The following is a 6,000-nucleotide window of genomic DNA, read 5'->3' on the forward strand; positions in this document are numbered from 1 at the left end:
ATGAATAAAAACTTAGGTTATCCAATTTGAATAAGCTTCTGAATGTTTTGTTGTTCTCAACCAAATTATGTTTTTTTTTTCCCTGTAACAGTTTTTGGTCTTCGAGATTCCTCAGGTTTTGCTTCGTTCTACCTGTTTCTTTTTCCGTTTTTTTTTTTGAACGCCAGGACAGACTGCCTGGAAAATCAGTCTCTTCACTCACGCGTCTGAAGCGGACAGGGAAAATTGAATTAGTATGCGTGCTTCCAGTGATGATACTCGTGAGTGGTGTCTTTGTGTGTCGGTAGAACTACGGTCTGCATCATCTGTTTTTGAGAATCGCTTAAGGTGACCTCTATAACTGAGAAATATCGATACACTATACCTTTTGAGCAATGAGAATATTTATACTAAGGTGTAGTAGAAGAAGCAATGGCTTTGTATTAGTAAAGAGAAAAAACGAAAACAAAATTATCTACGTCACTAATTTACACGGCTTCTTATGGGAACTCGCTCGCTTGTAGTAGTGAAATATTTTGCACCGTACACGTATGTTACGCACACTAAATGTCTTCTTCCTCACCTCGGTATATATTCTCATTGCCTTTTGAGTTTTCTGTATCGTTTCCGAAATTGCTATTTGGACTCTTATAAAACAAGCCCGCCCTGAGGTTTGGTTTCTTGCCGGGCCCAGTGAATCAAATTATCATCAAAATAGACGAAAAACAAACAACAAAGCAAGCTTGCTCACAACCGTTTGTCACAACTGTTGCGGATAAGGACACAATTAAAAGCAGAATTGTCATGACAATCACAAAGCGCAATATTGTTACAACCTTTCAACTCGCGATTAATCAGTAATTTTAAACACAAAACCAAATTTGTTTTATGGATGCTGTTTGATAATGTGTCAATATTTACCAACACGGAGAAAGTTCTCGAAAATTGCAAAGCGAAGCCCAGAAAATCGCCGCGCACGTGGTGATCGATCATTGTCATATTCTGTTCAGGTGATGACAAACTCATGTTGCGGAATAAAATTGTTGCAACAAGAATAGGAGGTGAAAATGTCTTTGTTGCTGCGTGTTGGGTGACAATTTATTCACTGTGACAAACATAACTCGACAGACGGCTTTCTTCAGAGGTGGCGCTTAAGCTGTCTGCTTTTGAGCCAGGGAACGGAACAGGAGACAGAAAACCTTTAGCCGTATTTTACGTGCTCCACTGCCGGGAATCGCAAGTCAGTCCCATCTGTAAAATCTTAATGAAACTTACACAATTTGCTTTTCACAACAATATCTTTCTGAGAAAAATATAAAGATGATAAAAACGCGGTTTATTTTTGTGTTACACGGGTGGAAATCTGTAGTGGGACTGATATGCGATTACTTTTCATTATGGGACAATTTGACTAGTAATCCAAACAAATCATATTGTATCATTAGTGCAGCTTGAAAAAGTATTGGAAGATATGGTGAAAATTGAACCCAACTGAAATTTAACGAAAATACAGATGGTACTGACTAGCGATTCACGGCAGTACAAGTTCCAATACCGACATTTGATTACAAATGAGAAGAAAAACAATTCAGTATCTTTTTTTCCTGAACATGTTAATGTACTTTCAATCTCCCTAGTGTGATGATGAGACCTCTGTCCAGAACGAAGGATTATATATCCTACTAGTGGTCCCGGCAAACTTCGTCTTGCCATCAAGTAGGCTGTTGGAAAACGTCAAGAGTTCCTCCATACAAAATGAACCTTAGCCTTTTTCCGTTTTCCCAATTGGTCCGGAGACTTTCCCGAACTTTTACCACGCACAAACACGTCGCATCCCTTGTAGAGTGTAACGGTGAAAAACTTGCGTCAATCCTTTGACCCGTTCTCAAGTCATTTCGTGACATACAAACACCACTCCATTTTTATTTATATAGATGTAATTGTTGCTTGCATCTAGAGGCTGCTGCTGTGAAGCTCACAGAAGCTTTAGAAACTGCAATGCAACTGCAATTCATTTATTATAACTTGTGTATGTCTTACACATATCATCTACTTACACATAATTAAATTTACCTTTTATCATATCTGTTTTTGATCTATAATAACAATTTAGCTACCGGAGAGAGTTCTGTTTGATCTTTCGACCTTGACACTTGCTTTTGCCGGGGCGAGCGACGAGGGCAGGATCAAACATGTCGCGCGTCGGTCTCGTAAGTGAAAAAGTGGCGTGATCGGTGAGTTCGGTTGAAGAAAGTGAAAAAGTGCCGCGATCGGTTAGTTCTGTTTGATCCTTCGACCTTGACGCTTGCTCCTGGGCAGTGCGTCAAGAAAGTCCGAACAGTTTTTTTTTTATTCTTTTTGGGTCGCGCGCTTATTTTTTTTTTTCTGAGTGCTTTTTTATAGCCGAGCAAACGAGTGAAGCCGAAAGTGGATTGTGGCTGCTCAGTCAAGGATAACGGATCAATTGGTGAGCTCGTTTCATGCTACTATTTCTAATCTATAAAATATGTATGACTGCACATTCAATCGTTACAATGGTGGGATGTAAATATGATTTTTCAACAAACTATGGATGGTTCGTCACTGTGAGTGTCGACACAAACTCTGATTCATGATTTATTTATGTTTAACTTTTTTTTTTTTCAGAACACCTCTTATATACCTTTATTTTTGTAATTAAAAAAAAACTTTGAATGGTTCGACACTACAAGTGTAGACTTGCGAAAGGTTCACTTTATTCAACAAACTTTGGATGGTTCGCCACTGTAAGTGTCGGCATAAGAATAAAGGTGTTCTATGATGTCCCAACCAATCGAGTTTTTTGTTTCTTTTCAAATGAGTAAAATATAATAACACATGCTTTCGTCCTGACAGCTGTAGGAATGTTACATTTAGGTATTTGTTCAACAAACTTTGAATGGTTCGTCAACTCAAGTGTCGGCATAATTTTCCTCTACATAGAAATTGTTCATATCAAATGAAAATATTATATTTACGTATAAGCATGTATATATCTCACAAATAATTGTTTATCATGGTCTAATCGCTTATCAAAGTGAATCCTATGACCCAACGATCCTCCCCATTAACAAACATCCCTCCCAGTAACCTTTGTGGAGATGCAGAGGCAAACACGGTCTCCAAAAAGCAAAGGTTACACACTAACATTCCTTCCCCCAATCCCACCTGACTGCAAGGACGTGGCCGGCGCCGTTATTGACCCTGTATAAATAGAGGCACTGAATTATGCACACTGAAGAAGATTATGGCCAATCCAGGCCGAACTTCTAGTTGATTCTTTGTGCATTTTCACTGACTTCGGTCAATCACGGAATAGCAACCATTGATATGTGTAGTCAGTCTAAGCTAAGCTAAGCTTAGCTATAATAACAATTTAGCTACCGGAGACCAGCTAGATACCAACAATATGCTTCATCATTTAACTCTCTAATACTAATAATAGAAGAAGCTTCAAGAAAAAAAAAAAAAAAGGATAGGGATGTTAAAAAATAAAAATTATAAAAACAAAAAACAAAAATTCATAGATTTGAGAATAAAAATAAATCATTTCCCAAAACAAGTTTAGAACGATTTTAGATAAATTAAAATGATATTTAGATCGAAAATAAAAAATTGGGTATTAGAGGGTTAACATGTCAATATTCTGTATTGAAGCGATGCATGAAAACCGCCGCCTTCTTGATCAAAAATAAAATTATGTTAACATGATCATGGTATTAATGTTATCTAATACATTTGAGGTGAAGCCAAAATTCAAATTTTCAAGAGCACGGATTTGGAGAACCAAACATCCGTTTGAGCTGAAAGCCTAATCGATTGGTCACCACCAGCTAGTGACCAATCGATTGAGTTTTCAGCTTGAACGGATGTTCGGTTCTCCAGATCCGTGCTCTTGAAAATTTGAACTTTGGCTTCGATTCATCTTCACCTTAATCTCTTTTATCAACAGTGTCAAGTTTGTTGAAGACAGTTTTTGTGTAGAGCTATCAGATTTAAAGATAAAAAGTTTTTAATTTTTCTAATCTAATCTAATCGAATCTGAGCGCTTGCACAGCCAATATTGAAAAGCATCCTGGAAGCACCGAAATATCTTCCAGTATTTTCTTGTCAGCATTAATATTTGTAGCATATTAATGATTTGATACAAATATTTAAATGGCCAGACCCACTGTGCAGCCTTGGGGTTTGAAGGTATTCTATTCTATTCTATTCTAAGCCCTTGCACAGCCAATATTGAAAAGCATCCTGGAAATACCTAAATTTATTCAGGTATTTTCTTGTCAGTATTAATATTTGCAGAATATCAATGATATGATACAAATATTAAAATGGCCAGGCCCACTGTGCAGACTTCGGGGTTGAAAAAGATTGAAAAAATCGTGACGATTAGGTTATTCACGCATGAATAAACTGATAGACGCAACATTTTCAATTAAAAGAAGGAAGAAACGGGGACAACCGTACCAACCGTTTCGATTCAGGGTTATAGGGAAAATCGTTGGAAGTGGCGTTGCTAAGAAAGTTAATGCACACCTCATTGTTGTTCTCCTGGGATGGGACATAGGCATTTCTTCCTTATGTCCTGGTTCTAGAGCCTTGGTTAAAGCGCCTTTGCTCGCTCTTGCAGCCTTGGGGTTTGAAGGTAATTCAAAAATTTAGGGCGATCAGGTTATTCATAAATGAATATCTTGATAGACGAAAAAATTTCAAATTCTGTGGAGGAAGAAACGGGGACAATAGGCAAAATCGTTGGGAGTGGTATAGCTAAAAATGGCAATGCGTACTCTATTGTTGTTTGTGGTCCATTTCCTGGAATGGAGCACAGGTAATTCTCCCTTGTGTCCTGGCTTTGGAGCCTAGGCTTAAACGCCATTACTCGCTCTCTGAAACGAAAAGAAAACTGACTCACACCCGTTTGCTAACCATGTGCTAATGGCTACATATGAAGTATTTGAATAAATTTTCGTGATTTCCAACACTCCTCGTCTCTACATGAAGTTAGGTTATCATTTGCTTGAAATGCGTGTAAGTTATTACAATCAACTTCTTTCCTCATAAACCCTTACGCCATTTACTTGAATAATAATCAAAAATATCAACCGCACGTTTTTCAAAAGAATGTGAATAGTAAACGAAACCGAAAAGGGTAAGTAATCCATTAGTTGTTGGTGTTCCTATAGTTGCGGTAGTGCCATTAACACTGATTTAATTGAATTAGCTGCAGATCCACAACCGCCACTAGACGTGTTGGCTTATTGATACACGGAATGACTGAAAACATCGTTCAAATTGCTTCAAAATTGATGAAATACCACCAAAACTGCTTAAACTTTTCTCACTTGTACCAATAGTTGCGGTGAAGTGTACCTATAATGGAGGATCCCATCAGAAAACAACGGATACCGCAACTATAGGAACACAAATTAAAAATTTACCTCAACTAAAGGAACAGTGTACCAATAGTGGAGGTATTATTTTTAACTGACACCCCGATGGTAACTGCGATGAAATCAATTTTCTCAGGGGCAACCTTTTTTTTCAAAAATCGAAATAAATCCTAAGAAAAAGTATTGCATGGATGACTAATATATAAATGTAAATATTTTTGCTCTCATTTGTGGCCTACAACACTGAAGATAAAAAAAAAAAGTTCTATGTCAATTGAAAAACATGAGCCATTTTTATTTGAATGGAATTTTGTCGCATGTAAGGTAATTGCAACCACCCATACATTGCGAGATGGGTACATAAAAAAAAACTTTTCCTTGTCATGAATAGATTTTTTTTGGTAATGGTTGTCTTCATTATTGCATTATGGATTTCTTACATTGCAATTTTAGTTCCATTCCATTTATTGAATCCGTTTTATTTCCGAAAAAGGTTTAAAAAAGGCACAGCCGTAACCACAACCACGACAAATCATCGTTTCATTAATTTCTTGGTAATCTTTCATAGAATGTATTTCATCCGGCATCGTTGACGATGCTACGGGCCGCTTAT

Source organism: Aedes aegypti, chromosome 2, assembly GCF_002204515.2.
Source record: "Aedes aegypti strain LVP_AGWG chromosome 2, AaegL5.0 Primary Assembly, whole genome shotgun sequence".
Taxonomy (NCBI): Eukaryota; Metazoa; Arthropoda; class Insecta; order Diptera; family Culicidae; genus Aedes; species Aedes aegypti.